An 11,859-nucleotide genomic window follows, 5' to 3' on the forward strand; every position below is an offset into this window, starting at 1 on the left:
ACAATCTAGTGAATCATTTACATGTTGGTGTCCCAAATTGCTTTACTTTTACCCTATTCCCATAAGCCTTAACCTCTATTTTATCTTTATTTAACCCTCTCATTCCTACACTAGTCCAAGATAATCATATTGTTCGGTGTGGAATCCCCCCCAAGGCATGTTTTGGGGCTTAAAGCCCAAGTTTTGACCAAGTCCAGTGTAAATACTTTGCGATTTTTGGGCACGGATCATGAAGTCATAATAGAGTCATAGGGTTGTCCGCCCTTGTTTTTGTAATGCAATGTCGACTTGAAAGATCTACCCATGGTCCGTGGAACATGGGATTGTATTAATAGATTGAGGCTCTAAGTGTGAAAAAGGAAGAAAAGCAAGATGATTCTAAGGAATTGATTGAGTCGAGGTGTAAGTTGTGTCTTTGGGTCGTAGAGTAGGAGAAGACTCTGTAGCTGAGTGCGCGAACCCCTGCAGCTCAGTGCGCAGGGAGGGTTGAGTCTGTAACCGTTGGAAGCATTAATAAAGAGAATTTTTATCATATTTTTGTGTATCTTTTCCTGGTTTATGTCTTATTTGGTATGAATTGCAAGTTTACTATTTATTTGTTGCGCGAACTAATATGAATGTGCTATATAAATAAATATAACATAAGGCATCCACTTACACAAAGATAACTAACTGGTGTAAGAAGATAAGTAAGATCTCAGGTGTGACTTAGGGGAACAGTGCAGAGCACTGCTCCAACAGTGTGGAAGCCCCACATCCCTTGGTTAGGGCTGCGCGAAGGCAAATATATCAGGGTGCGAAGGCTAGGGAAGTATGTGAAGTAACCTACGCACAGGGACTAATCACCCCCTCAGACATCTCAAGGGTGTGGAAAATTGGTTCGAGCACCCCCCATACTACTTCAGGTGAGACCTCAGTCTGTGCTTCACAGACTATTACTGAAAGGGCCAGTAGTACAGGGATTTGTTTGGCTACTTATCTCCGAACCTAGGTTAGGCCCTAACAAGCCAACAAATGGTTCTGTTGTCAAGATCGGGATCTGCATAGAGATGTATGATGTCGTATCACTCGAATCCAACTAAGAAATGAATTGAGGATTGGTTGGATGGGAACATTCATGAGTTTGCGGCACAGGAGAATAGGAATCCGTGACTATCAAAAGAAGAGTGGTTAGACTGCTACTTATACACAGAGATACACAAAATTTTCTTTGCATCTTTCCCTACTGAGTTATACGAGTGGATCGCGAAGCTAGAAAATAGCCAAGGAAGGTGCAAGCTCGACAGACCTATTGTTTGGACCCCAGAATTGGTGCACAGATTGGAAGCATCGGAGGATAAGATCACGTGCACTGTTGATCACTGGCTTGATCGAATTATAGGAGGATTCGTCACTGAGTTTGCGGTAGATACTTTAGTTAGCTATAGTGAGGCACAACGATGCTTCCTCAAAGGACCGCGAGGTAAGTATGTTAAGTCTTTGAACACTTAGATTAAAATGCTACTGTGTGAAAAGCAGGTTATGCGAATACATTAATGTTTGGGGCTATGCGAAGTGGGAAAAGTTACAGAAACGAAGGTAGTACAAAACTAGAAACTAGCCCCTTGATTTCACCTCCACAAGGGGATGAGAAAAAGCTCATGAAGGTCTCACCAAGAGTGCGATCAATTTGATAAGGCAGAGGATTCTGCACATACCACCCCCAACCACACCACTGCCAGTTTCACCGTCTTCACCCCCATCTTCGCCCATACCACCTCTACCACCACCGCAAATCAATATGGCAAGCGCGATAAAATTGCTAGCGTTCAAGGGAGTAGCAAATGAAGATCCGGACCAGTTTTGGTTTGTGATAAAAGTTGTATGGGTAGCGAAGGGAGTTAAATATGACAATATAAAGAAAGAAATATTTCTCAGTGCTCTACAGGATCACGCACTAACCTAGTACATTAAACATTCCAATGACAATCTAAAGAAGGGGATCACGGATATCCAAACTTCGTTGAACAGAGAACTTAGCAGGCCGAAGTCAGAAGTGCAGTCGATCATTGGGTTCAAGGAGATCACAATGCTACCAGGCGAGACCCCTTGGGAGTTGGATCAGAGACTGAAGTGTACAATTCGCAAAGCTAACATGACTTTGACGGATGGACAACACCATGAATGGTTTGTAGCATCACTAACGCCACATTTAAGGAACGCACTGTCACAACAAAGGCTAACAACTCAGGCCGAGGCCTTGGAGGTCGCGATGAGATTGAATGAGACCCCGATACAGGATCCTAACCTGGGATTTCATCAGATCCACGCGTAGCTGAAAAACTTGTGCCCTGAGATGCAGAGTTTGAAACAAGACATGACAGCTCGCCCAAAAGTGCATGACGAGGTATGGTGCATAAAGTGCAAGGGTCAGGAACATGACAAGGACCACTGCCTGGTGTTTGTAAATTACCTCGCGGGAGGAGGACCAATGCCATTGAGACAAGAGGCACAAGTAGGACCTAGAACAACGCATTCATTATGGTGCATGATTTGTAAAATAGGGGGAAAACATGCTACATACAATTGCCATATGTTGTAGAAGTACACACATAATTCACAACAGTCGTTTTGTAATTTATGTAGATCAGTGGGACATGATGAGTGCACCTATAGAAATTATAAGCTAATGATGGATAGGACTCCCAACTATAGAGTTCATGCCAAAATGTGGCCCCTTGACCAAAACTCAGGGATGGCGCGATCTGAATTTCAGGGGCGTGGACGAGGCCGAGGTGGAGGAGGACCTAGAAGAGGTTACGGACAGTAGATATGTTACAATTGCAGGGGGCCAGGACATTAAGCCCATGATTGTATGAATTTTAAGTGTCCATCCTTCTTGTATTGTACATTCTTTGATCATGAGAGAGAGGATTTCCCAGACTAATAGTGAGGTTGCGTGATAAAGGAGCGCTCCAACCTCCCCTGACTCAAAACCTGCAAATGATGAGGTCTGAGCCACGCGAGGAGGACCCTAATGTGAACATTGTGCTCCAAAATGAAATTACGATAGGAGATGATGAAGGCAAGTATCTTGAAGATAGTACTTGGGTTCACAAGGCTCTGATGAAAGAACCACAGTTTGATTTGGAGCACGCTAAGGAAACCTTCATGGAAGCTAGGAAGAGCTTTGCTGATGCCTCCACTTTAGGAAGAAAAGATAGACCGAAGCCGGAAATGGACCCCTTGATGCTCACAACATTCTTGGAAACATGCATGAAGCTGCTATGTGACAGCAAGGCTGTAAAGGAACTACAAGAACTCATCAATCAATGTGTTGGGACTGTGCCAAGAGAACTGTGCATAGTCAGGAAGGTTGGAAAGCATGCGACGAGAACAAGAAGAGAAATGAGATTGACCACGCAGATTGGAGAATATGAGGTGGACCAAGTGATTCTGGACCTGGGATCATATGCAAACGTTCTATCGAAGAAGACAGGGGAGCGCATGGGGAGGTCTACGCTGCAATGGTCTCCTATCCAACTGTGAATGGCGAACCAGCAAAACATCCTACCTATGGGAAGATTGCAAGGAATCACCATAGATATCAAAGGAGCAATTGCGCTAGCATATTTTTAAGTGAGAGAGATTGTTAAATAATGAATCCATACATGTGAGGATGGTTTTTAGATAGAGGAGGAATGACCTATTATAGAGTTTTGTGAACCCAATGTTTCAGACTACCAAGTGAGTCCATCATCAGGGGATGCATCAATAGATATTCTCCAAATCTTAATGATGTATCTAGGAGATAGATTTAGGATAGGATGAGTTTAGCTCTGGATAATCTTAATTTCTCGAATTCCAATGTGTTGTCCATCATATCCCTTCAATGGTAGGATTTGATGTTGTTAAATAATGAATCCATACAGGTGGGGATGGTTTTTAGATAGAGGAGGAATGACTTGTTATAGAGTTTTTTGAACCCAATGTTTTGGACTACCAAGTGAGTCCATCATTAGGGGATGCGTTAATAGATATTCTCCAGATCTTAATGATGTATCCAGGAGCTAGATTTAGGAGTTTAGCTCTGGATAATCTTAATTTCTCTAATTCTAATGTGTTGTCCATCATATCCCTTCCATGGTAGGATTTGATGTTGCTAAATAATGAATCCATACAGATGAGGATGGTTTTTAGATAGAAGAGGAATGCCCTGTTATAGAGTTTGTGAACCCAACATTTCAGACTACCAAGTGAGTCCATCATTAGGGGATGCGTCAATAGATGTTCTCAAGATCTTGATGATGTATCCATGAGCTAGATTTAGGATAGGATGAGTTTAGCTCTGGATAATCTTAATTTCTCGAATTTGATGCGTTGTCCATGAATCCATATAGGTGAGGATGGTTTCTAGATAGAGGAGGAATGACCTATTATAGAATTTTTTGAACCCAACTTTTTGGACTACCAAGTGAGTCCATCATTAGGGGATGCGTCAATAGATATTCTCCAAATCTTAATGATGTATCCAGGAGTTAGATTTAGGATAGGATGAGTTTAGCTATGGATAATCTTAATTTCTCGAATTCTAATACGTTGTCCATCATATCCCTTCCATGGTAGGATTTGATGTTGTTAAATAATGAATCCATACAGGTGAGGATGGTTTTCAGATAGAGAAGGAATGACCTGTTATAGAGTTTTGTGACCCCAATGTTTCAGACTACCAAGTGAGTCCATCATCAAGGGATGTGTCAATAGATATTATCCAGATCTTAATGATGTATCTAGAAGCTAGATTTAGGAGTTTAGCTCTGGATAATCTTAATTTCTCTAATTCTAATGTGTTGTCCATCATATCCCTTCCATGGTAGGATTTGATGTTGTTAAATAATGAATCCATACAGGTGAGGATAGTTTTTAAATAGAGCCAACTTTTCGGACTACCAAGTGAGTCCATCATCAGGGGATGCGTAAATAGATATTCTCTAGATCTTAATGATGTATCCAAGAGCTAGATTTAGGAGTTTAGCTTTGGATAATCTTAATTTCTCGAATTCTGATGCACTCTCCATCGTATCCCTTCCATGGTAGGATTTGATGTTGTTAAATAATGAATCCATACAGGTGAGGATGGTTTTTAGATAGAGCCAACGTTTCGGACTACCAAGTGAGTCCATCATCAGGGGGTGCGTCAATAGATATTCTCCATATCTTAATGATGTATCCACGAGATAGATTTAGGAGTTTAGCTCTGGACAATCTTAATTTCTTGAATTCTAATGCACTGTCCATCATATCCCTTCCATGGTAGGATTTGATGTTGTTAAATAATGAATCCATACAGGGGAGGATGATTTTTAGATAGAGCCAACGTTTCAGACTACCAAGTGATTGCATCATTAGGGGATGCGTCAATAGATATTCTCCAGATCTTAATGATGTATCCAAGGGCTAGATTTAGGAGTTTAGCTCTAGATAATCTTAATTTCTAAAATTTTGATGCACTGTCCATCATATACCTTCCATGGTAGGATTTGATGTTGTTAAATAATGAATCCATATAGGTGAGGATGGTTTTTAGATAGAGCCAACGTTTCAGACTACCAAGTGAGTCCATCATCAGGGGATGCGTTAATAGATATTCTCCATATCTTAATGATTTATCCAGGAGCTAGATTTAGGAGTTTAGCTCTGGATAATCTTAATTTCTTGAATTCTGATGCGCTATCCATCATATCCCTTCCATGGTAGGATTTGATGTTGTTAAATTCCATACAAGGGTTATTGATGACAACAATCCCTACCCTGCGCTACTAGGGATAGATTGGGCCACTTACATGAAGGGGGTGATACATATGAAGAAGCACAAGATGATGTTTGAGAAAAGGTCTATGCACGTAGTTGTACCTTTGGACCCTATAGAAGGATCGCGTTACATGGAGCCAGTGCGCGACTATGAAAGTGATGACAATTTAGATTGCATCTACAAGATAGCCGTATGAGAGCAAGAATCAGTAAATCCAACTATGGACGGACGAATTGCATGGGAGCGCGAAAGCTCCTGTACATTGGATTTTGTCGAGGAGATAGAATGATGGAAGAACCAGTTACACGAGGTAACCACATTGAACTGTAACATGATGACGAGATCGTTGCACTGTGTATCAATGGAGGTAAGGGATCTATCTACATATGATGGTTGAAGTGAAGTAGATGACTTCCTCGACAGATTAGAAAGGGAGGTATCGGAACAGCAACGCTTCGAAGCTTTGAAATGGGTACTACGCGCTACGCCTGCGAGGTGGTGGGGTACACACCAAGGAAGCTTTGAGGACTGGTGCGAATGCAGGAGATTGATGCACATACGGTTTGAGAAGCCTCAGATGTGATTAACAGACAATATCGTCGGATGGAACGATCCTTGCGTGCACCTATCTAGAAGGATTCAGGCATATCTTAAAAAACCTACACGGATGCACACAAACTTCGCGTTGGGAGACACGGTCAATAAGCATGAACGACCCCTCTGGTTGGAACAACGAAGTATGGAAAGACCAAGTGTGCAGAAGGTTCTCCATGCAAAAGCCTTTAACGAAGTATGTGAAGCACTGAACAAGGTACAAAATGCACAGTGTACTGATTGGGACCTGTGCGTACTAGCGGTTCTAGGGTCTTATAGAACCATGTGCAAGATACTGACAGAGTAGGCACCTCTGAGGCTGGAGTATGGAGAAAATGATGTAATCCACATAGAGTATAGAATGCCTAGTCCACACATAGTATCACTGGTAGATATGACAGCTCACAGAGCCTTGGACGAAGGGATCGTGCAGCCAAATGAAGTAGAACATTTAAGACCTAAGGAAGAAATCTGAAAGGATGATCTTAGGCTCCAAGAACTTATAAAAGAAAGGGTATGATTAAGGGAGAAAAGCACTCTACTGGAAGTGGAAGTCAAGAAGCTTGAGGACGAGATAAAGGAAGATTTTCTTGATAAGAAGACCAGGGTGATAAAATAGGGTGCACACAACCACATTGACAAATTTTGTGACTATCGTCGAGAGTTGATCAGCCAGATGCCTTGGATTGGATCGCATATTACTAAATGGACCAATCATGGTGGTGCAATGCAGATGATAAAATGTGCGACGCAACCAGTAACAATAAAAGGTTGATGTTTTCCAGGAAAATTGTTGGAGGACTGGTTGGAACCTTATACAGGTGACTTGGCCACCTGAATAGTCATGGGAAGTACAGTCTTAGTGCTCCAGGAAGTTGAAAGGAGGCACAAGACTATAAACTACTCTACCTGGGAGCTACGCGCAGGAGTAAAGTGTCACAAGGTTTGCGACCGCGCAAGGGGGGTTGCGCTGTCACACGTGTTGGCCAGAAAGTGACTGTTGGAGTCACTATCCATGATGTGATGCTCGACTTGAGACAAAATGGAGCGTGTGGTAGGCATTTAAGACGTGCTTTATGGGCAAGATATGGGAAAATCTACCGCCAAGGGAGCATTAATGAACCAGATTTGGGGGGAACGGTCGAATTCAAATTCAAAAGGCATTATAAATTACAAAGGGTTTCCTAACAAACAACACTTGGTAATTTGTGAATTGAGCTATTGTATGCCCCATGTATTCTAAGCCAAGATCTGTTTTCCCTATGCCGAGTGTTGATTAAGCCCCTGATTAAGAAATTGAGAGATTTTTGGACGAGCAAGATGGAAGCATCTAAAGAAGCTAGGGAAATTGTAGAGATGACTATCGAAGAGGCCACGTAGGCCCTCACTATGGAAGATGCCCCTGAAGACATTGGGATTGTGGTAGAAACCCATAAATCACTGTGCACGCTAAGGCCGAAGAAGGACAAACAATCGATGATTGCAGTGTGTGTGTCCCCGCGAAACTTGTTGCGCACCAGATTAACGATGGAAGAGAAAGGGAAAGTAGTTAACTTGGAAACCAACGAGGAGGAGGAAGACTTGGAGGACCTCATAATCGAAGAAGATGAGGACGAGGGCATGGAAGTAGAAACTAAGGCTGCACACCCTCCAACTAAGCTACCCACGTTATCCCTCCACGAAAGGGGAAGGAAAAGTGCCCAAGGACCTTGACGAGAGCAAGAGCTCCCTCCAGACTTTTCTCCTCCTAGACGACATCATCTTTGAGGGCATGCACCTGGGGTGCATGCCAAACTTGAAATTTGAAGATTGGGATCTCGTTGACCAAGAGGAATTCCCTCATCTAGACACTGTGCCACTCATGAAGCCCAAGCAGAACACCACGATGGGGGTTATCGAATTCGAGCTAGGAAAGTGGTTATGCATAGTGGAAAAGGCAAGGTTAATAAACCTACTCTGGGTGTTGCATTTCCACCATGCCCTAGTAACAATATTCGTCATCAGGCAGCTACTCTGACTGGTGCATGGTGGGTGCTTGTGGCTGGAGGAGGCCATCCCCATCACGGACCACTTAATCCATCGCATTACCCAGCTCCCGTGTAATGGAGAGGACCCCGCAGACATCTCAGAGGGGCAGAGCAGAGATTTGGCCATCACGGAGGCCATGAAGAAGAAATACAAGCTAGAGAAGAAGAAATGGGGCTACGCGATCTCCAGTATCAACAACAAAGCAATCAAGGTGGTGACCTAGATACTGGCAGGAAAGGACATGCAGAAGTTCCGTGCGGACGACGTCCCCGCGCCAGTGGTGGAACTTGTTGAGTAGTGCGTAGAGGGGTTCTAATTTAACTGGTCTGAGTTCTTATGTAAATAGTTCCTGGAAAATTTCCGCAAGGCCTAGGAATAAGGAAAAACGTTCCACTATGCATGGCTTCTGCTGTCCATAGTGCTGGTGGCAGAGGAATTGTCAGACGATAGCCAGTTCCCCACAATTGACAGGAATCTATTGAAGGCCGCGAAGTACGCTTCGCTATGGGCCATGAAAGATGTGAACTGGATCTGCGACATCAAGATATTCTGGGTATTCATGGAGATGAACATTACAATGGGGATTAACCGCAAGTCGTAGTTATCACCCACACTCTACAATAGCTTGCAAAGTTTTGTAGAATTTAAAGCGGACTTCCACAACATATATATCAGAGCATGCAAGGACCCGACCAGGAAATGGAGCGAGCTACCCTTCATAGCCACAGATGATGTAATTTTCGATGTGCTGGAGACATGGCCACTAGAGTGCCACACCCGAGACATCGATGTGGTGGAGAAGTCTGCTACGCAGAAGAAGAAAGAGGAGGCCAAACTGCGCATGGCATAGTTGGCAGAGAAGAGAAGGTAAGAAGTAGTGGTAGCAAAAGACTAGGAGATGCGAGATGCTACGCAGATAGTAACATAACAGAAAAAGGCCACAACAGTAGCAGCAAAGGAGGCAGCTAAGAAGGTGCGCGAGGGCCAGAAGTTTCCTTTGCATGTGCAAGTGAAAGAAATGGAAACAGAGGAAGAGGAGGGTGGCACATACCCACAGATAGTGTCCACACTATTGAAGCGCCAATGCCAAAGTGAGCAGATGGGGCCACACAAGAAGTTGAAAGCATCCAAGCTGTCGATCGACCCAATCACCATTACTGAGGGTGATCTGCACGACATAGGTGAAACAGTGCACGACGTCACCACAGAGGGCCTCCAGAACTTCATGGAGGAGAGTTAGATTGTGTTGGGGCCCTCCAAGTGTAGATTTAGGAGTTACAGGTGTGCACTCCTTAGGTTGGTACTCTTTCAACCAGCCTCGTAGTACGGACAACTGTAGTTAAGAAAATGATACGTGATTGGACAACCAACATAATAGTGCTACTAGAAGGGGCACTGGTTACGACAAATGAAGTCAACAGGCCTACGTTTAGTGCACTCAAAGGGATAGGGATCAACATGGTTTCACTCCCATGGGAGATGCTTTATGTTTTGGAGGAGGGGATTACTGCAGAACTGTGGGCTAGGGAGAGTAGTGCATTGCAAGTGTTGAACGAGCAAAAGATCAACATGGAGTAGTTGAGCTTGCAGTGCGACGAGGTTGTGTCGCAGAATAGGAAAATGGTATAGGTATTGGAAGAATCCTATTAGATGTTCCTTGAGCTGGCTATCCCAGCAGATGCACCAGTAGAGGCGTGCATCCACAAATTAGCAGTAGGGGTGCGCAATGCACGAGATGAAATGACCAAGGTTCAGCTGGAGCTGAACCTTTAAATCGTAGAGGTGCGGTTGAAGGTGTAGCCCTCCACCCCTCTAGAAGTCAGAGAACAGCGGATCAATGCTATTACATTGGGGATGGAAGAGACCAGCAGTGCAGTATGGAACTGCACTAGAATGTTGGAAGAGTCATTCGAGGTCCTCACTAATTTGCAGGAGGACCCTAACATCTAGTGCTTAGAGACAGAGGCGCATGAGCTCCAACAGAAGTATGACAACCTCAAAGGGACCGCACAAATGGTCGCCCTTACTCAGAGGCTCGCGTGAATGCAATAGGCCAAAGCACTGAAAGAGCAAGTGGACGCAACATGGCACAGAGAAACGTGTTCAGCCTTGGATCAATAAGGCCTTCATCATTACATCAACAATTGAAGGCAAGCTCAAGCAAATGTAGGGGACGCAGGAATAGATCTATGGAAGCAGTTCTGACACCACAGTTTCATAACAACGGGTATAGGAGATTCAGCAAGCAGACGCTCAGTGCATTCCCGACCTTGTAGCGGCTTGAGCAGAGTTGGAGGAACTTCACACAAAGATCTCCGCACTGAAAGAGTGACTCGAGGGCGATTCATGATGTTTGTGTTGGGGGCCTGTTGGGCATGGAATCCACCTCAAGGCATGTTTTGGGGCTTAAAGCCCAAGTTTTTACCAAGTCCATTGTAAAGACTCCGTGATTTGTGGGCGCAGAGCATGAAGTCATAATAGAGTCACAGGGTTATCCACCATAGTTTTTGTAATGTAATGTCAGCTTGAAGGATCTACTTTGTATAAATAGAGTGAGGCTCTAAGTGTTAAAAAGGAAGAAAAGTAAGATGAGTCTAAGGAATTTATTGAGTCGAGGTGTAAGTTGTGTATTAAGGTCGTAGAGTAGGAGAAGGCTCTAAAACTGAGTGCGCAGAGGCCTAGTAGTCTGCAACTGAGTGCACGGACCCCTGCAATTGAGTGCGGAGGGTAGGTCGAGTCTGTAACCATTGGAAACATTAATAAAGAAAAGTTTTATCATATTTATGTGTATATTTTCCTGGTTTATGTCTTATTGGGTATGAATTGCAAGTTTATTGTTTATTTGTTGTGGAAACTCATATGAATGTGTCGTATAAATAAATATAACATAAGGCATCCACTTACGTGAAGATAACTAACTGGTGTAAGAATATAAGTAATATATCGGGCGTGACTTAGGGGAATAGTGCAGAGTGCTGCTCCAGCAACGTGGAAGCCCCACAGCCCCTGGTTAGAGTTGCGCGAAGGCAAGTATATCAGGGCGCGAAGGTCAGGTAAGTGCGCGAAGTGACCTACATGTAGGGACTAACATTTGGACCTAATAAACCCCTCAGACATCTCAAGGGTGTGGAAACCTGGTTCTAGCACCCACCCATACTACTTAGGGTGAGACCTCAATCCGCGCTCTGCAGACTGTTGTTGAAAGGGCCAGTAGTACAGGGATTTGTTTGGCTAATTAACTCCGAACCTGGGTCAAGCCCCAAGAAGCCAACACATATATTCCTACATATAATTCGTATTTCATAATTAAGATTTATTAAGTGCTTTATTAATTACTTTACATAGATTTCATACTAGTATCTCTTGTAACTTATGTTTAACTTTCCTAAAAGTAATTGAAGAACTAAGTGCTAACCATTATTTAGGGTGATCAGTGCAAGAAGATT

The sequence above is a fragment of the Pinus tabuliformis genome, chromosome Q (genome assembly GCF_031772625.1).
Source record: "Pinus tabuliformis cultivar Carrire ecotype Pingquan chromosome Q, CPIR1, whole genome shotgun sequence".
NCBI classification, from domain to species: domain Eukaryota; kingdom Viridiplantae; phylum Streptophyta; class Pinopsida; order Pinales; family Pinaceae; genus Pinus; species Pinus tabuliformis.